Source organism: Petromyzon marinus, unplaced genomic scaffold (genome assembly GCF_048934315.1).
Source record: "Petromyzon marinus isolate PM22_M1 ecotype Great Lakes invasive population unplaced genomic scaffold, UKy_Petmar_22M1.pri1.0 PM_Scaffold_1, whole genome shotgun sequence".
Lineage (NCBI taxonomy): Eukaryota > Metazoa > Chordata > Hyperoartia > Petromyzontiformes > Petromyzontidae > Petromyzon > Petromyzon marinus.
In genome coordinates, this window is record NW_027423057.1 from 2,603,841 (window position 1) to 2,624,365 (window position 20,525).

Consider the following 20,525-nt stretch of genomic DNA (forward strand, 5'->3'; position numbering starts at 1 on the left):
AAGTGGAATTTGTCTATGATGTGATGTTATACCATGTAGTTTAGATTGGAAGGTATAATATTGTATTATATAGTAGTCCAGTTTACAGCATAGTCATAAGGCAACTCAGGAAACAACAGCGCACCTTGGCTGTTGCACTTGCCCCTTTTCTTGTTTCCTCTCTGCCTGTGTTCCCAGCCCCCTCCCTCCTCCTCTCCGGAGGTGATGCAGGTAACATGCAAATTCATATTTTAACTCCGCCCACACAGCTTAATAGACGCGGTCCTTGCATGTCAGCGTTCATTCAAGCTCTGTCTTCCGGACAGACCTGTCTCTTCACTTGAAGAAGGCCACTTGTGTTGTGGCCAAAACGTCGTGATAATTTTATTGTCTTATTTTATTTTATTATTTTATTCCCATTCTACGTGACTTTACCGAAAGAACCAAGAAGATGAATCCTTGCAGTCATGAAAGCTTTAAACTGAAATTTACTTTTTATTTCACCAGGCAAGGCCCATTAAGCTATATAGATCCTTTTCAGAATAGACCTGGCTACAAATGAAAGATATACGAGTGGCTTATCACAGATACATTTATTGCAGCCAAATCCTCTAAACGCATGTTGCTTCTAAATGCAGAGGGAAAACCCTGAGGATCTAGAACAAAATCCAGGCGACCACGGGTGAGAACTTGCAAACTCCAAATATACAGGCGACAGGGTCGGGATCGAATCTACCACCTCCTGTATACAAGGCAAAATAGTGAACATCTCACCACCTTGGCGCCTCACTCTCTGACTCAACCATCCACTCACTTACACGCTAACTTACCCACTCAATTTCCCATGTTAAATTTCGATTTAAAGCTTTCGTGACTGCAATGATTCATCTTCTTTGGTTCTTTCGGTAAAGTCACGTAGAATGAGAATAAAATAATAAATTGATAAAATAAAATAACATAACACAATAATATTCTCACGACGTTTCGGCCACAACACAAGCGGCCTTCATCAGGTGAAGGGACGAGACTGTCTGGTAGGACAGCGCCACTCCAGCGCTGTCCTACCAGACAGTCTCGTCCCTTCACCTGATGAAGGCCGCTTGTGTTGTGGCCGAAACGTCGTGAGAATATTATTGTGTTATGTTATTTTATTTTATCAATTTATTATTTTATTCTCATTCTACGTGACTTTACCGAAAGAACCAAAGAAGATTCCCATGTTAAATTACCCACCCAGCCGTCACTCACCCATTCACTCACTCACCCACTCACTCATTAACTTGCCCACCTATCTTCTCAACCACTCACCCAGCATCCCACTCAATCTCATACCAAACTAATCTACACACACACACCCACACACCCACTCACTGACCCACTCACCCAGCCACCCACTCAATCTCGTACCCACCAATTCAATCACTCACCCCCCATCCAAGCATTCAATCACCCATTCACTCACCATTTAAATCTCCCACTCATCCAATTACCCTCCCACTCATCCAATCACCCACCCACTAACTCAAACATAAACATCTATTCACTCACCCAATCCTCCGCTCACCTACTCAATCACATAACCACCAACTCAATATCTAACTCAAACACTCACCAACGAACTCTCAACCTCCCACACTCATGCACTCACCCACCTAACCAGTAACTCAACCACACAAATCCACTAATTCACCCCTTTGCTCAGCCAATCAATCACACAACCACCCACTCAATCTATAACCCATTCACTCACTCAACGACCCATCTTCTCACCCACTCAGACAACCACCCACTCAACCACACACTAACTGATCAATCCACTCATTTACCCACCCACCAACTCACCCAACCTCTCACCTCCACCCACCCAACCACCCACTCTCACCCTACTACTCAATCACCCACTCAATTTACAAACTCAATCACCGACTCCATCACCCATCCACCCATATTGACCCACCCCCTAACTCACCCGGACACCCACTCAGCCACCCAATAATTCACCCACTCACTCACCCCAATTATCCAACAACCTACCCACTCAACTCCCCCACCCCTTCACTCATTCACACACCCACTTAACTTCCCATGCTCACCCACCCATACAACCATTAAATTACACATCCACTCACCCCCTCAACCTCCCACAATCATCCACTCACCCACCCACTAACTCATACACACTCACTAAACCACAAACACTCATTCACCTACCCCTCCGTTCAACCATTCAATCACACGATGATTGATTAAATCACTAACCCGCCCACTCGCTCCCCCACTCACTCCCCCACCCACTTACGCACTCCCCAACCCACTCACGCACTCCCCAACCCACTCATCCTCTCACTTACCACCCATGCACGCACTCACTGACTCACCGAGCCATTTACACAATTAACAATGCACTTACCAAATCACCCACGCATCCACTCACCCACTCAAACTCCCCCACCCACTCACCATCCGTCTCACTCACCCAATCGACCCCCCTCACTCACCCACTCGACCTCCCACACTCACCCACCTACTCACCAACCCACTCTCTCATCCAACCATTCATTCACCCCCTCAACCTCCCACATTCACCCACTCGGCCACCTACCAACTAACTCAACCACATACACCCGCTCACTCAACATTACCCACTCACCCTCTACCCACGCAATCAATCAATGCCTCCTTCACTCACCCAACCTGTCACTCACCCAACCCCTCAGCCACCTACCTCCGTCTCAAGCCTCGTGCAGTCCAAGCTCCAGGAGGGCCTCCTCCTCGATCCCGCCGAGGTTGGGTCCCGTGTACGTGCCCTCGTGGCCCCGCACGCTCACGCGCACACGGGGTCGCGCGTTTGTTCTCGCCACGCGAACCTCGGCCGTTATCTCCCACCCGAGTCCCCGCCCACTGGGGCCCCATTAGGGTCCCCGTCGGGGGGAACAATGAGGTGTCCATCCGCTGTGTCTCCTCCCCTCTCGACCCCTCTAGGACCCCCTGCGCCGCTCACGATATCCCCCCAGGAGGACCCTGTCCCTCCTGTTTCCATCTCGCGGGGTCGCCTCTCCGCACTCCCGCGCTTCAGCAGGCTCAGTGCTTGCACCACCATGCGGCGCTCCTCAGAACCTGCGGGGGTGGACGAGGGTGGGGGGGATCATCATCGTCAGCAGCAGATGCAGCATCATTATTATTATAAGCAGCTACAGCAAGTCGCAGTATCATAATCATCATCTGAATTACCACCACCACCAGCAGGAGCACTATCATCACCATCTTCAACTTGCCAAGCCATCATCATTACATCATCACCAGATTAATAGATCTCTACCATCACCATGCATAAAGACATTAGCATTATATTCACTATCTCCTGCATATGCTAATCTCAACATAATTATCGTTAACATTATAATCAAGATCATATCGATCAACGCACCGGTGTAAATTGTTCTAGTTGTATTCAATACAAATCAGTTAATATTTGCATCACTCGAACGTGCCACACCACTGCTCCACTCCCCACTGCCCTTCTCCATCCTCCCCCTTGCTCCTTGGCCCCTTACCATCTGCCAACTGCCCCCTTGCTGCCCGGGCTCGTGGGTACCCTCAGAGGATTTGTATTCAGCTGTAATATCGAGGCTAGAATACATTTCCGTGTGATAAGCCACTTCGTTGAGTTATCATTTGTGATAGCCAGGTCGCTTCAGAGAAACATCTATGTAGCTCAGTGAGCTTTACCGGGTAAAATACAAAATTGTTTAGTTTTTTGTCTGATGGTAAGGTACCACGCAAACCACCACCATCATGACTGCTGTCAGGCTCCGTAGAGCAGGGTGCGTGTTTGTTGTCATCGTCTACAAGAGCTACACGTGGCAAACCGGGGGTGCTGTCGCATGGCTCGGCGATTGCGCATTTGCAGAATTAATCTGGCAAGGGTCACATGATCAGAAAAGGGGCAGTCCAGCAACATGAACCCTTGCACTGTGCCGCTCCCCACACCTGCAACCAACCAGCGTGGTGAAGTATGGTCAAATACACCGCAACGATCCGCTAGGTTGTGGCGGTCCCCATACAGCAGCGGAATCGTGAAAGGGCCATAGCGTGGTCGCACATCCATCGTCCCACGTGATACCACCTGCGGGGCACGCCTCGCAACGCTCAGGTGAGCGTTACCTGCACTCGCTTCCTGCCGGATAGCTTCAACCACCTGCCAGCCATCGTATCCCGAGGGGAGGTCGGGTCGCTTCATTTGCTCGTCGCTCCACAATTGGAAGTTCCTGGCAAAGGTGCGCGAGGTGGATGAGCTGGAGTCCTGTCTGTGAGCGTGTGGGTTTAGCACGCTGCGCTACAATGAATCCGACGACCCGAGCTCGATTCACGCTTACAGCCACCATCACCAGTACGTCCTGGATCTCGAGAGGTCGGTTCAGCCTTAAATTAGTATCTGGTACGATGTGTACACATCGCAACTCGGGAGAAAAAGGCAGCTGAGGGTGGTCCCGGCCACCCACACAGAACATTTGTGAAACCCAGAGATTATGCGTGAAAAACGTGCAGATCATTAGAAAAACAGGCAAATATCTTGCGTGATATCAAATATGGATCATGCGTAAAACACATACCGATCATACGCAAGAAACACACACTCAGGCAATGTATGAAAACACACTCATATGCTGCTGTAGGATACGTTGGTTCAGCAGATGTACAGGGTGATGGATTACAATGTTAAGTTTTTTTAAAATGGCGATGAAGAATATTGTCCATTCATTTGCAGTCCAGCCGTACACTCATTCATTCACGTGCTATCTTTTCGTCTATGCATCGGTCAATCCGCAAGTCAATTATGCAAGAGGACTCAGTCCCCCCCTGCCCCGCCCCCCTCTGCAAGTAGTAGCAGCTCCCTGCACCACCCAGCTAACCCCACACTGCATGCCGCGTTCTGCGCGATGCCTCAAGTTCAAGGTCGTGTGGGTGACACATTACCGTGGTGATTATTTGAAATGTAACTTTTTATTTTACCAGGTAAGTGAGCCATATAGCTCTTTTTAAGAAGCGATCTGGTCACAAATGTTAGTTTTAACGGAGTGGCTCATCTTGTGGAAATTTATAGCAGTAAAATACTCTAAACCAGGGGTCTCAAACTCGCGGCCCGCAGGCCAATTATGGCCCGCGGAACGATATTTTGTGGCCCACTATTTGGCATCATTTTTTTAATTATATTTTTTTACCGTAGCTCAGGCTCGTGACAGCTTCCGGTGTTTGTTGACAAGTTAGCCAACGCGAATTAGCAACGTTAGTCACTTGGTTGAAACGTGATTCCGGAGTGACACCAAGTGGAAGGAAAATATATCCTGTCACCCTGTGCAAGGTACAGAAGACTCAGGAAGTGAGCGGACTCAACAAGTGTAATCAGTGACCTAATAAAGACAACAGAGTGTTGCAATAGGAAAGGGAAAATAATTACATGGATAGCAAATAGCATGAGATGGGTGGCAAGAACAAAAGCCAAATGTTGGTTAGAACCTGAATATTCTAAAGAAGTTATAGATTATTATTACAAGAGAAACAAAGAAAAGGAAAAAGGACAGATATGTGCAATCGCAAAAGAAAATAATTTACCAAGAACAATTTAATCAAAAAGAGCAAGAAATTAAAAGATATAAAACATGAGACAATGCACTTGATGTTAAGAATTAAGACAGGTGGAGTAACATGGACACCAGAGTTAGCTCAATGGCATCCAGAGAGATTCGGTAGAGCAGAAGGATATGTAGGATGTGAACAAAAAGAAGAAAATCTAGATCACTTTATTTATGAATGTGAAAGGTATAAACACCTGAGAGAGAACACGATTGATGAATTTAATAATGATAAGAAAAACGAAGTGCTCAAAAAAAGCATGAACAATGATAAAGTTTTCAAATACCTCTCAGAATATATAGAAAGGGCATGCTAAATAAGATCCCAAATACTCAGGTATTGGGATAAAAACATGTAAATATATCACCCCCACCTTCCCTGAGCTTTCCAGGATGTTCAAGCGGACCATGTGCCTTTTTGGGAGCACATATCTGTGTGAAAAGCTCTTTTGCACCATGAACTTTAATAAGTCAAAGTACAGGTCCAAACTTACTGATGAGCATTTCAAGCCATACTGAGGGTCTCAATTGCTTCCTCCCTCAAGCCAAATGTGGCTCAGCTGTGTAAGAAGAGGAAGCGCTGCCAGGTCTCTGGAAGCATGGAGTAGGTAAGAGAAGCCTATGTTCTGAAGAACCGTTCATGTTCTGAACTGTTATTAATAAAGATTGAGAAGATTGGATCAGTTGCACTTTTTTTTGGAATACTTGATGCGGCCCAGCCTCACCCAGACTCTACCTCCAGCGGCCCCCAGGTAAGTTGAGTTTGAGACTCCTGCTCTGAACGCATGTTTCTAAATATGGAGGGAAAAACTGGAAGACCTGGAGAACAATCCACGCGACCACGGGAGAGAGAGAGACATGCAAACTCCAAATATACAGGCGTCAGGGTCCGGATCGAACCCACGACCTCTTGCATACCAGGTGAAGGAGTTAACATCCCACCACCGCGGCACCCTTATGTACCAGGTTACACAGTCACGGACTCAAATGAAGACACAGTCCCTTCATTAAACAGTCTGTTCGATAAATAAGTGCTGTTAGCGAGCACCTATTAAGGCTAGCATGCCACACGAGGGGGTGGGTGGTCAGTTTTACCCAGGATAGCCCTACTGGCTCTTTTCAGGAGGGTTCTACCACATTTCCCAGCAATGATTACTAGGCACAGTATATTCCAACTGGGTAATTTGCGGGCAATTGTATTTAATTCGGTTAATCTGGTCCATGACGCTGGGATCTTCAACGTCCACTGAAGCAGACGGCACATGGTGTCTTTGCGGTGAACACGCCTGTAGCATTAAACAGGGCGGCCGCTGGATTCAAACCGCGAACATCTACGACAAGCGGCACACGTACAACTGCTACAGACACACGCCGAGTGTGTAATCACTCAATATGTGAGTGATTACACGCAACATTGTTGCGTGATTAAACACAACGTTGTTGTGTGTGTAATCACACACAAAAATATTGATGAAACGCAACGACGTTGTGTTGAGTGTAATCACAAACAACAACGTTGTGTTGAGTGTAATCACTCAAAACGACGTTGTGTTGAGTGTAATTACACACAACGACGTTGTGTTGAGTGTAATTACACACAACGACGTTGTGTTGAGTGTAATCACTAACAACGACGTTGTGTTTAGTGTAATCACTAACAACGACGTTGTGTTGAGTGAATCACTCACAACGACGTTGTGTTTAGTGTAATCACTAACAACGACGTTGTGTTTAGTGTAATCACAAACAACAACGTTGTGTTGAGTGTAATCACACACAACGACGTTGTGTTGAGTGTAATCACACACAACGACGTTGTGTTTAGTGTAATCACTAACAACGACGTTGTGTTTAGTGTAATCACTAACAACGACGTTGTGTTTAGTGTAATCACTAACAACGACGTTGTGCTGAGTGTAATCACAACAACAACAACGTTGTGTTGAGTGTAATCACAGGCAACAATGTTGATGACACACAGCGTCCAACAGAGGGCGTCGTAGTCGTGCCATGGGGAGGCGGCGAGTGATGAACGCCACTGCGGCGCCGCAAAGAGATCAGAGCCGTGATATTTATTTATTTGTACACTGGAGGAGGAATCCGATGAGCTACGAAGTTTTTTTTATCACAAACGTCCAGCGTCTTGGCCGTCACGATAGAACGAGGCCGAAAACGTGGAGATATAAATGAGGGTGATGCTAAGTCGGTGTGCCGTGCCCTAAGTGAGGTTGCCATGGGCGTGTGTGTTGGCCGTGTCAGGAGCGGGTGAGGAGGACGAGGCAAGGGGTGAGGAGGACGAGGTGAAGGGTAAGAAGAACGAGGTCAGGAGGTGAGGGGTGAGGACGAGATGAGGTGTGAGGAGGACGAGATGAGGTGGGAGGAGGACGAGGAGAGGGAAGAGGAGAACGAGTGAAGAGAACGAGGGGTGAGGAGGACGAGGGGTGAGGAGGACGAGGGGTGAGGAGGACGAGGGGTGAGGAGGACGAGGGGTGAGGAGGACGAGGGGTGAGGAGGGCGAGGGGTGAGGAGGGCGAGGGGTGAGGAGGATGAGGGGTGAGAAGGACGAGTCGAGGGGTGAGGAGGACGAGGTGAGGGGTGAGGAAGACGAGCTGAGGGGTGAGGAGGACGAGGGGTGAGGAGGACGAGCTGAGGGGTAAAGCGGATGAGCTGAGGGGTGAGGAAGACGAGGTGATGGGTGAGGATGAGGTGAGGGGTGTGGACGAGGTGAAAGGTCAAGCGGACGATGTGAGGGGTGAGGACGAGGTGAGGAGGACGAGGTGAGGAGGACGAGGGGTGAAGAGGACGAGCTGAGGAGGACGAGGTGAGGGGTGAGGAGGACGAGGTGAGGGTGAGGAGGATGAGCTGAGGGGTAAAGATGACGAGGCAAGGGGTGAGGAGGACGAGGCGAGGACGAGGTGAGGGGTGAGGAGGACGAGGGGTGAGGAGGACGAGGCGAGGGGTGAGGAGGAGGCGAGGGGTGAGAACGAGGGTTGAGGAGGACGAAGCAATGGGTGAGGAGGACGAGGTGATGGGTGAGGAGGACGAGGTGATGGGTGAGGACGAGGTGAGGAGAGCGAGGGGTTAGAGAAGGACGAGGTGAGGGTGAGGAGGATGAGCTAAGGGGTAAAGATGACGAGGCAAGGGGTAAAGATGACGAGGCGAGGACGAGGTGAGGGGGACGAAGTGAGGGGTGAGGAATACGAGCTGAGGGATGAGAAGGACGAGGTGAGGGGTGAGGAGGACGAGGCGACCCGAGCTCGAGTCCCGCTTACAGCCACCATCACCACTGCGTCCTGGATCTCGAGAGGTCGGTTCAGCCTTAAATTAGTATCTGGTACGATGTGTACACATCGCAACTCGGGAGAAAAAGGCAGCTGAGGGTGGACCCGGCCACCCACACAGAACATTTGTGAAACCCAGAGATTATGCGTGAAACACGTGCAGATCATTAGAAAAACAGGCAAATATCTTGTGTGATATCAAATATGGATCATGCGTAAAACACATACCGATCATACGCAAGAAACACACACTCAGGCAATGTATGAAAACACACTCATATGCTGCTGTAGGATACGTTGGTTCAGCAGATGTACAGGGTGATGGATTACAATGTAAAGTTTTTTTAAAATGGCGATGAAGAATATTGTCCATTCATTTGCAGTCCAGCCGTACACTCATTCATTCACGTGCTATCTTTTCGTCTATGCATCGGTCAATCCGCAAGTCAATTATGCAAGAGGACTCAGTCCCCCCCTGCCCCGCCCCCCTCTGCAAGTAGTAGCATCTCCCTGCACCACCCAGCTAACCCCACACTGCATGCCGCGTTCTGCGCGATGCCTCAAGTTCAAGGTCGTGTGGGTGACACATTACCGTGGTAATTATTTGAAATGTAACTTTTTATTTTACCAGGTAAGTGAGCCATATAGCTCTTTTTAAGAAGCGATCTGGTCATAAATGTTAGTTTTAACGGAGTGGCTCATCTTGTGGAAATTTATAGCAGTAAAATACTCTAAACCAGGGGTCTCAAACTCGCGGCCCGCAGGCCAATTGTGGCCCGCGGAACGATATTTTGTGGCCCACTATTTGGCATCAATTTTTATTTATTTTTTAATTATTATATTTTTTTAGCATAGCTCAGGCTCGTGACAGCTTCCGGTGTTTGTTGACAAGTTAGCCAACGCGAATTAGCAACGTTAGTCACTTGGTTGAAACGTGATTCCGGAGTGACACCAAGTGGAAGGAAAATATATCCTGTCACCCTGTGCAAGGTACAGAGGACTCAAGAAATGGGCGGACTCAACAAGTGTAATCAGTGACCTAATAAAGACAACAGAGTGTTGCAATAGGAAAGGGAAAATAATTACATGGATAGCAAATAGCATGAGATGGGTGGCAAGAACAAAAGCCAAATGTTGGTTAGAACCTGAATATTATAAAGAAGTTATAGATTATTATTACAAGAGAAACAAAGAAAAGGAAAAAGGACAGATATGTACAATCGCAAAAGAAAATAATTTACCAAGAACAATTTAATCAAAAAGAGCAAGAAATTAAAAGATATAAAACATGAGACAATGCACTTGATGTTAAGAATTAAGACAGGTGGAGTAACATGGACACCAGAGTTAGCTCAATGGCATCCAGAGAGATTCGGTAGAGCAGAAGGATATGTAGGATGTGAACAAAAAGAAGAAAATCTAGATCACTTTATTTATGAATGTGAAAGGTATAAACACCTGAGAGAGAACACGATTGATGAATTTAATAATGATAAGAAAAACGAAGTGCTCAAAAAAGCATGAACAATGATAAAGTTTTCAAATACCTCTCAGAATATATAGAAAGGGAATACTAAATAAGATCCCAAATACTCAGGTATTGGGATAAAAACATGTAAATATATCACCCCCACCTTCCCTGAGCTTTCCAGGATGTTCAAGCAGACCATGTGCCTTTTTGGGAGCACATATCTGTGTGAAAAGCTCTTTTGCACCATGAACTTTAATAAGTCAAAGTACAGGTCCAAACTTACTGATGAGCATTTCAACCCATACTGAGGGTCTCAATTGCTTCCTTCCTCAAGCCAAATGTGGCTCAGCTGTGTAAGAAGAGGAAGCGCTGCCAGGTCTCTGGAAGCATGGAGTAGGTAAGAGAAGCCTATGTTCTGAAGAACCGTTCATGTTCTGAACTGTTATTAATAAAGATTGAGAAGATTGGATCAGTTGCACTTTTTTTTGGAATACTTGATGCGGCCCAGCCTCACCCAGACTCTACCTCCAGCGGCCCCCAGGTAAGTTGAGTTTGAGACTCCTGCTCTGAACGCATGTTTCTAAATATGGAGGGAAAAACTGGAAGACCTGGAGAACAATCCACGCGACCACGGGAGAGAGAGAGACATGCAAACTCCAAATATACAGGCGTCAGGGTCCAGATCGAACACACGACCTCTTGCATACCAGGTGAAGGAGTTAACATCCCACCACCGCGGCACCCTTATGTACCAGGTTACACAGTCACGGACTCCAATGAAGACACAGTCCCTTCATTTAACAGTCTGTTCGATAAATAAGTGCTGTTAGCGAGCACCTATTAAGGCTAACATGCCACACGAGGGGGTGGGTGGTCAGTTTTACCCAGGATAGCCCTACTGGCTCTTTTCAGGAGGGTTCTACCACATTTCCCAGCAATGATTACTAGGCACAGTATATTCCAACTGGGTAATTTGCGGGCAATTGTATTTAATTCGGTTAATCTGGTCCATGACGCTGGGATCTTCAACGTCCACTGAAGCAGACGGCACATGGTGTCTTTGCGGTGAACACGCCTGTAGCATTAAACAGGGCGGCCGCTGGATTCAAACCGCGAACATCTACGACAAGCGGCACACGTACAACTGCTACAGACACACGCCGAGTGTGTAATCACTCAATATGTGAGTGATTACACGCAACATTGTTGCGTGATTAAACACAACGTTGTTGTGTGTGTAATCACACACAAAAATATTGATGAAACGCAACGACGTTGTGTTGAGTGTAATCACAAACAACAACGTTGTGTTGAGTGTAATCACTCAAAACGACGTTGTGTTGAGTGTAATTACACACAACGACGTTGTGTGTAATCACACACAACGACGTTGTGTTTAGTGTAATCACTAACAACGACGTTGTGTTGAGTGTAATTACACACAACGACGTTATGTGTAATCACTAACAACGACGTTGTGTTGAGTGTAATCACTTACAACAACAACGTTGTGTTGAGTGTAATCACAGGCAACAATGTTGATGACACACAGCGTCCAACAGAGGGCGTCGTAGTCGTGCAATGGGGAGGCGGCGAGTGATGAACGCCACTGCGGCGCCGCAAAGAGATCAGAGCCGTGATATTTATTTATTTGTACACTGGAGGAGGAATCCGATGAGCTACGAAGTTCTTTAACACAAACGTCCAGCGTCTTGGCCGTCACGATAGAACGAGGCCGATAAACGTGGAGGTATAAATGAGGGTGATGCTAAGTCGGTGTGCCGTGCCCTAAGTGAGGTTGCCATGGGCGTGTGTTGGCCGTGTCAAGAGCGGGTGAGGAGGACGAGGCAAGGGGTGAGGAGGACGAGGTGAAGGGTAAGAAGAACGAGGTCAGGAGGTGAGGTGTGAGGAGGACGAGATGAGGTGTGAGGAGGACGAGGAGAGGGGTGAGGAGAACGAGGAATGAAGAGAACGAGGGGTGAGGAGGACGAGGGGTGAGGAGGACGAGGGGTGAGGAGGACGAGGGGTGCCGAAGACGAGGGGTGAGGAGGACGAGGGGTGAGGAAGACGAGGGGTGAGGAAGACGAGGGGTGAGGAAGACGAGGGGTGAGGAAGACGAGGGGTGAGGAAGACGAGGGGTGAGGAAGACGAGGGGTGAGGAGGACGAGGGGTGAGGAGGACGGGAGTGAGGAGGACGAGGGGTGAGGAGAGTGAGGGGTGAGGAGGACGAGGGGTGAGGAGGACGAGAGTGAGGAGGACGAGGGGTGAGGAGAGTGAGGGGTGAGGAGTAAGAAGAACGAGCTGTGGGGGTGAGGACGAGGTGAGGGGTGAGAACGAGGTGAGGGTTGAGGACAAGTGAGGTGGACGAGGTGAGGGGTGAGAATGAGGTGAGGGGTCAAGAGAACGAGGTGAGGGGTCAAGCGGACGACGTGAGGGGTAAGGAGGACGAGGTGAGGGTGAGGAGGATGAGGAGCAGGGTGAGGTGGACGAGCGAGGGGTGAGGAGGACGGGGGGTGAGAAGTAAGAAGAACGAGGTGTGGGGGTGAGGAGGACGAGGGGTGAGGAGGACGAGGTGAGGGCTGAGGAGAGCGAGGCGTGAGAGCTAGGGTTGAGGAGAGCGAGGGGTGAGGACAGCGAGGGGTGAGGAGGACGAGGGGTGAGGAGGTGAGGAGCAGGGTGCGGTGGACGAGCGAGGGGTGAGGACGGGGGGTGAGAAGAAAAACGAGGTGTGGGGTGAGGACGAGGGTTGAGAGCGAGGGGTGAAGAGAGCGAGGGGTGAAGAGAGCGAGGGGTGAGGAGAGCAAGGGGTGAGGAGGACGAGGGGTGAGGAGGACGAGTCGAGGGGTGAGGAGGAAGAGGTGAGGGGTAAGAAGAACGCGGTGTGGGTGAGAAGGACGAGGTGAGGGGTGAGGCGGGCGAGGCGTGAGGATGACGAGGCGCGGGGTGCGGTGGACGAGGTGAGGTGAGGGGTGAGGATGACGAGCTGAGGGGTGAGGAGAACGAGGGGTGAGGAGAACGAGCGGTGAGGAGGACAATGTGTGAGGAGGACAATGGGTGAGGAGGACAATGGGTGAGGAGGGTGAGGTGAGGGGTGAGTAGCACGAGTCGAGTGGTGAGGAGGACAAGGTGAGGGGTAAGAAGAACGAGGTGTGGGGTGAGGAGGACGAGGTGAAAGGTGAGGCGGACGAGGGGTGAGGAGGATGGGTGAGGATGAGGCGAGGGGTGAGGAGGATGAGAGGTGAGGAGGACGAGGGGTGAGGAGGATGAGGGGTGAGAAGGACGAGTCGAGGGGGGAGTAAGTCGAGGGGTGAGGAAGACGAGGGGTGAGGAGGACGAGCTGAGGGGTGAGGAGGACGAGGGGTGAGGAGGACGAGCTGAGGAGTGAGGAGGATGAGCTGAGGGGTAAAGCGGATGAGGTGAGGGGTGAGGAAGATGAGGTGATGGGTGAGGATGAGGTGAGGGGTGTGGACGAGGTGAAAGGTCAAGCGGACGACGTGAGGGGTGAGGACGAGGTGAGGAAGACGAGCTGAGGAGGATGAGGTGAGGGGTGAGGAGGACGAGGTGAGGGTGAGGAGGATGAGCTGAGGGGTAAAGATGACGAGGCAAGGGGTGAGGAGGATGAGGCGAGGACGAGGTGAGGGGTGAGGACGAGGTGAGGGGTGAGGAGGACGAAGTGAGAAGTGAGTACGAGGCGAGGGGTGAGGAGAACGAGGGGTGAGGAGGACGAGGCGAGGGGTGAGGAGGAGGCGAGGGGTGAGGAGGGTGAGGGGTGAGAAGGATGAGTCGAGTGGTGAGGAGGACAAGATGAGGGGTAAGAAGAACGAGGTGTGGGTTGAGGAGGACGAGGCAAATGGTGAGGACAGCGAGGGGAGGACGAGGAGTGAGGACGAGCTAAGGGTGAGGAGGACGAGGCGAGGGCGAGGTGAGCGGTGAGGAGGACGAGGTGAGCACTGAGGACGACGACGGGTGAGGAGGACGAGCTGAGGTGAGGAGGAGTCAAGGGGTGAGGAGGACGAGGGGTGAGGACGACGAGGGGTGACGATGACGAGAGTGAGGAGGACGAGGGGTGAGGAGTAAGAAGAACGAGCTGTGAGGGTGAGGAGGACGAGGTGAGGGGTGAGAACGAGGTGAGGGTTGAGGACAAGTGAGGTGGACGAGGTGAGGGGTGAGAACGAGGTGAGGGGTCAAGCGGCCGACGTGAGGGGTAAGGAGGACGAGGTGAGGGGTGAGGAGGATGAGGAGCAGGGTGCGGTGGACGAGCGAGGGGTGAGGACGGGGGGTGAGAAGAAAAACGAGGTGTGGGGGTGAGGACAAGGGTTGAGTAGAGCGAGGCGTGAAGAGAGTGAGGGGTGAGGAGAGCGAGGGGTGAGGAGGACGAGGGGTGAGGAGGAAGAGGTGAGGGGTAAGAAGAACGCGGTGTGGGTGAGAAGGACGAGGTGAGGGGTGAGGCGGGCGAGGCGTGAGGATGACGAGGCGCGGGGTGGGGTGGACGAGGCGAGGTGAGGGGTGAGGAAGACGAGCTGAGGGGTGAGGAGAACGAGGAGTGAGGAGAACGAGGGGTGAGGAGAACGAGCGGCGAGGAGGACAATGGGTGAGGAGGACAATGGGTGAGGAGGACGAGGGGTGAGGAGGGTGAGGTGAGGGGTGAGTAGGACGAGTCGAGTGGTGAGGAGGACAAGATGAGGGGTAAGAAGACGGAGGTGTGGGGTGAGGAGGACGAGGCAAATGGTGAGGACAGCGAGGGGAGGGGAGGACGAGCTAAGGGTGAGGAGGACGAGGCGAGGGAGAGGTGAGGGGTGAGGAGGACGAGTTGAGCGGTGAGGACGACGACGGGTGAGGAGGACGAGCTGAGGTGAGAGGTGAGGACGAGTCGAGGGGTAAGGAGGACGAGAGGTGAGGAGGATGAGGGGTGAGGAGGACGAGGTGAGGGGTGAGGAGGACGAGGGGTGAGGAGGACGAGCTGAGGGGTAAAGCGGATGAGGTGAGGGGTGAGGACGAGGTGAGGAAGACGAGCTGAGGGGTGAGGAGGACGAGGTGAGGAGGACGAGGGGTGAAGAGGACGAGCTGAGGAGGACGAGATGAGGTGTGAGGAGGACGAGGAGAGGGGTGAGGAGAACGAGGAGTGAAGAGAATGAGGGGTGAGGAGGACGAGGGGTGAGGAGGACGAGGGGTGAGGAGGACGAGGGGTGAGGGGGACGAGGGGTGAGGGGGACGAGGGGTGAGGAGGACGAGGGGTGAGGAGGACGAGGGGTGAGGAGGACGAGGGGTGAGGAGGACGAGGGGGGCCGAAGACGAGGGGTGAGGAGGACGAGGGGTGAGGAGGACGAGGGGTGAGGAGGACGAGGGGTGAGGAGGACGAGGGGTGAGGAGGACAGGAGTGAGGAGGACGAGAGTGAGGAGGACGACGGGTGAGGAGAGTGAAGGGTGAGGAGAAAGAATAACGAGCTGTGGGGGTGAGGACGAGGTGAGGGGTGAGAACGAGGTGAGGGTTGAGGACAAGTGAGGTGGACGAGGTGAGGGGTGAGAATGAGGTGAGGGGTCAAGAGAGCAAGGTGAGGGGTCAAGCGGACGACGTGAGGGGTAAGGAGGACGAGGTGAGGGGTGAGGAGGATGAGGAGCGGGGTGCGGTGGACGAGCGAGGGGTGAGGAGGACGAGGGGCGAGGAGGACGAGATGAGGGCTGAGGAGAGCGAGGCGTGAGGAGAGCGAGGGGTGAGGAGAGCGAGGGGTGAGGAGAGCGAGGGGTGAGGACAGCGAGGGGTGAGGAGGACGAGGGGTGAGGAGGTGAGGAGCAGGGTGCGGTGGACGAGCGAGGGGTGAGGACGGGGGGTGAGAAGAAAAACGAGGTGTGGGGGTGAGGACGAGGGTTGAGGAGAGCGAGGGGTGAGGAGGACGAGGGATGAGGAGAGCGAGGGGTGAGGAGAGTGAGGAGTGAGGAGAGCGAGGGGTGAGGAGGACGAGTCGAGGGGTGAGGAGGAAGAGGTGAGGGGTATGAAGAACGCGGTGTGGGTGAGAAGGACGAGGTGAGGGGTGAGGCGGGCGAGGCGTGAGGATGACGAGGCGTGGGGTGCGGTGGACGAGGTGAGGGGTGAGGAGAACGAGCGGTGAGGAGGACAATGGGTGAGGACGAGGGGTGAGGAGGGTGAGGTGAGGTGAGGGGTGAGTAGGATGAGTCGAGTGGTGAGGAGGACAAGATGAGGGGTAAGAAGAACGAGGTGAAGGGTGAGGAGGACGAGGTGAGCGGTGAGGACAACGACGGATGAGGAGAACGAGCTGAGGTGAGAGGTGAGGACGAGGTGAAAGGTGAGGCGGACGAGGGGTGAGGAGGACGATGGGTGAGAAAGATGAGGCGTGGGGTGAGGACGAGGGGTGAGGAGGACGAGGGGTGAAGAGGACGAGGGGTGAAGAGGACGAGGGGTGAGGACGACGAGGGGTGAGGACGACGAGGGGTGAGGACGACGAGGGGTGAGGACGACGAGGGGTGAGGAGGACGAGGGGTGAGGAGGACGAGGGGTGAGGAGGACGAGGGGTGAGGAGAGTGAGAGGTGAGGAGTAAGAAGAATGAGCTGTGGGGGTGAGGAGGACGAGGTGAGGGGTGAGAACGAGGTGAGGGTTGAGGACAAGTGAGGTGGACGAGGTGAGGGGTGAGAAAGGGGTGAGGGGTCAAGAGGACGAGGTGAGGGGTCAAGCGGACGACGTGAGGGGTAAAGAGGACGAGGTGAGGGGTGAGGAGGATGAGGAGCAGGGTGCGGTTGACGAGCGAGGGGTGAGGAGGACGAGAAGTGAGGAAGACGGGGGGTGAGGAGGACGAGGGGTGAGGGGGACGAGGGGTGAGGGGGACGAGGGGTGAGGGGGACGAGGGGTGAGGGGGACGAGGGGTGAGGGGGACGAGGGGTGAGGAGGACGAGGGGTGAGGAGGACGAGGGGTGAGGAGGACGAGGGGGGCCGAAGACGAGGGGTGAGGAGGACGAGGGGTGAGGAGGACGAGGGGTGAGGAGGACGAGGGGTGAGGAGGACAGGAGTGAGGAGGACGAGAGTGAGGAGGACGACGGGTGAGGAGAGTGAAGGGTGAGGAGTAAGAATAACGAGCTGTGGGGGTGAGGAAGAAGTGAGGGGTGAGAACGAGGTGAGGATTGAGGACAAGTGAGGTGGACGAGGTGAGGGGTGAGAATGAGGTGAGGGGTCAAGAGGGCGAGGTGAGGGGTCAAGCAGACGACGTGAGGGGTAAGGAGGACGAGGTGAGGGGTGAAGAGGATGAGGAGCGGGGTGCGGTGGATGAGCGAGGGGTGAGGAGGACGAGGGGCGAGGAGGACGGGGGGTGAGAAGTAAGAAGAACGAGGTGTGGGGGTGAGGAGGACAAGGGGTCAGGAGGACGAGGTGAGGGCTGAGGAGAGCGAGGCGTGAGGAGAGCGAGGGGTGAGGAGAGCGAGGGGTGAGGACAGCGAGGGGTGAGGAGGACGAGGGGTGAGGAGGTGAGGAGCAGGGTGCGGTGGACGAGCGAGGGGTGAAAAGGGGGGTGAGAATAAAAACGAGGTGTGGGGGTGAGGACGATGGTTGAGGAGAGCGAGGGGTGAGGAGGACGAGGGGTGAGGAGAGCGAGGGGTAAGGAGAGCGAGGGGTGAGGAGAGCGAGGGGTGAGGAGGACGAGGGGTGAGGAGGACGAGGGGTGAGGAGGACGAGGGGTGAGGAGGACGAGGGGTGAGGAGGACGAGGGGTGAGGAGGACGAGGGGTGAGGACGAGGGGTGAGGAGGACGAGGGGTGAGGAGGACGAGGGGTGAGGAGGACGAGGGGTGAGGAGGACGAGGGGTGAGGAGGACGAGGGGTGAGGAGGACGAGGGGTGAGGAGAGTGAGGGGTGAGGAGTAAGAAGAACGAGCTGTGGGGGTGAGGACGAGGTGAGGGGTGAGAACGAGGTGAGGGTTGAGGACAAGTGAGGTGGACGAGGTGAGGGGTGAGAATGAGGTGAGGGGTCAAGAGGGTGAGGTGAGGGGTCAAGCGGACGACGTGAGGGGTAAGGAGGACGAGGTGAGGGGTGAGGAGGATGAGGAGCGGGGTGCGGTGGACGAGCGAGGGGTGAGGAAGACGAGGGGCGAGGAGGACGAGATGAGGGCTGAGGAGAGCGAGGCGTGAGGAGAGCGAGGCGTGAGGAGAGCGAGGCGTGAGGAGAGCGAGGGGTGAGGAGAGCGAGGGGTGAGGAGAGCGAGGGGTGAGGAGAGCGAGGGGTGAGGAGGACGAGGGGTGAGGAGGTGAGGAGCAGGGTGCGGTGGACGAGCGAGGGGTGAGGACGGGGGGTGAGAAGAAAAACGAGGTGTGGGGGTGAGGACGAGGGTTGAGGAGAGCGAGGGGTGAGGAGGACGAGGGGTGAGGAGGACGAGGGGTGAGGAGAGCGAGGGGTGAGGAGAGTGAGGAGTGAGGAGAGCGAGGGGTGAGGAGGACGAGTCGAGGGGTGAGGAGGAAGAGGTGAGGGGTATGAAGAACGCGGTGTGGGTGAGAAGGACGAGGTGAGGGGTGAGGCGGGCGAGGCGTGAGGATGACGAGGCGCGGGGTGCGGTGGACGAGGTGAGGGGTGAGGAAGACGAGCTGAGGGGTGAGGAGAACGAGCGGTGAGGAGGACAATGGGTGAGGACGAGGGGTGAGGAGGGTGAGGTGAGGTGAGGGGTGAGTAGGATGAGTCGAGTGGTGAGGAGGACAAGATGAGGGGTAAGAAGAACGAGGTGAAGGGTGAGGAGGACGAGGTGAGCGGTGAGGACAACGACGGGTGAGGAGAACGAGCTGAGGTGAGAGGTGAGGACGAGGTGAAAGGTGAGGCGGACGAGGGGTGAGGAGGACGATGGGTGAGAAAGATGAGGCGTGGGGTGAGGACGAGGGGTGAGGAGGACGAGGGGTGAAGAGGACGAGGGGTGAAGAGGACGAGGGGTGAGGACGACGAGGGGTGAGGACGACGAGGGGTGAGGACGACGAGGGGTGAGGACGACGAGGGGTGAGGAGGACGAGGGGTGAGGAGGACGAGGGGTGAGGAGGACGAGGGGTGAGGAGGTGAGGAGCAGGGTGCGGTGGACGAGCGAGGGGTGAGGACGGGGGGTGAGAAGAAAAACGAGGTGTGGGGGTGAGGACGAGGGTTGAGGAGAGCGAGGGGTGAGGAGGACGAGGGGTGAGAAGGACGAGGGGTGAGGAGAGCGAGGGGTGAGGAGAGCGAGGGGTGAAGAGGACGAGTCGAGGGGTGAGGAGGAAGAGGTGAGGGGTATGAAGAACGCGGTGTGGGTGAGAAGGACGAGGTGAGGGGTGAGGCGGGCGAGGCGTGAGGATGACGAGGCGCGGGGTGCGGTGGACGAGGTGAGGGGTGAGGAAGACGAGCTGAGGGGTGAGGAGAACGAGCGGTGAGGAGGACAATGGGTGAGGACGAGGGGTGAGGAGGGTGAGGTGAGGTGAGGGGTGAGTAGGATGAGTCGAGTGGTGAGGAGGACAAGATGAGGGGTAAGAAGAACGAGGTGAAGGGTGAGGAGGACGAGGTGAGCGGTGAGGACAACGACGGGTGAGGAGAACGAGCTGAGGTGAGAGGTGAGGACGAGGTGAAAGGTGAGGCGGACGAGGGGTGAGGAGGACGATGGGTGAGAAAGATGAGGCGTGGGGTGAGGACGAGGGGTGAGGAGGACGAGGGGTGAAGAGGACGAGGGGTGAGGACGACGAGGGGTGAGGACGACGAGGGGTGAGGAGGACGAGGGGTGAGGAGGACGAGGGGTGAGGAGGACGAGGGGTGAGGAGAGTGAGAGGTGAGGAGTAAGAAGAATGAGCTGTGGGGGTGAGGAGGACGAGGTGAGGGGTGAGAACGAGGTGAGGGTTGAGGACAAGTGAGGTGGACGAGGTGAGGGGTGAGAAAGGGGTGAGGGGTCAAGAGGACGAGGTGAGGGGTCAAGCGGACGACGTGAGGGGTAAAGAGGACGAGGTGAGGGGTGAGGAGGATGAGGAGCAGGGTGCGGTTGATGAGCGAGGGGTGAGGAGGACGAGAAGTGAGGAGGACGGGGGGTGAGAAGTAAGAAGAACGAGGTGTGGGGGTGAGGAGGACGAGGAGTGAGGAGGACGAGGTGAGGGGTGAGGAGAGCGAGGGGTGAGGACGAGGGGTGAGGAGGACGAGGGGTGAGGAGGACGAGGGGTGAGGAGAGCG

General features: G+C 54.0%; 1 protein-coding gene across 3 annotated transcripts in view; it reads right to left on the bottom strand.

Annotated features, from left to right (window-relative positions):
- LOC142922505 (fructosamine-3-kinase-like) overlaps window positions 1–20,525 on the bottom strand; it is a 50,516-nt gene that overhangs the window by 11,246 nt on the left and 18,745 nt on the right. The window contains exon 1 of one of the 3 annotated variants that reach the window (XR_012940103.1): window positions 2,705–3,119. The exons of 1 other annotated variant lie outside the window; for it this stretch is intronic. The gene's annotated coding sequence lies outside the window, so the exon portion shown is untranslated. Of the gene's footprint in view, window positions 1–2,704; window positions 3,120–20,525 lie in introns of those variants that run through there. One more of the 3 variants, XR_012940104.1, reaches the window with a different exon arrangement.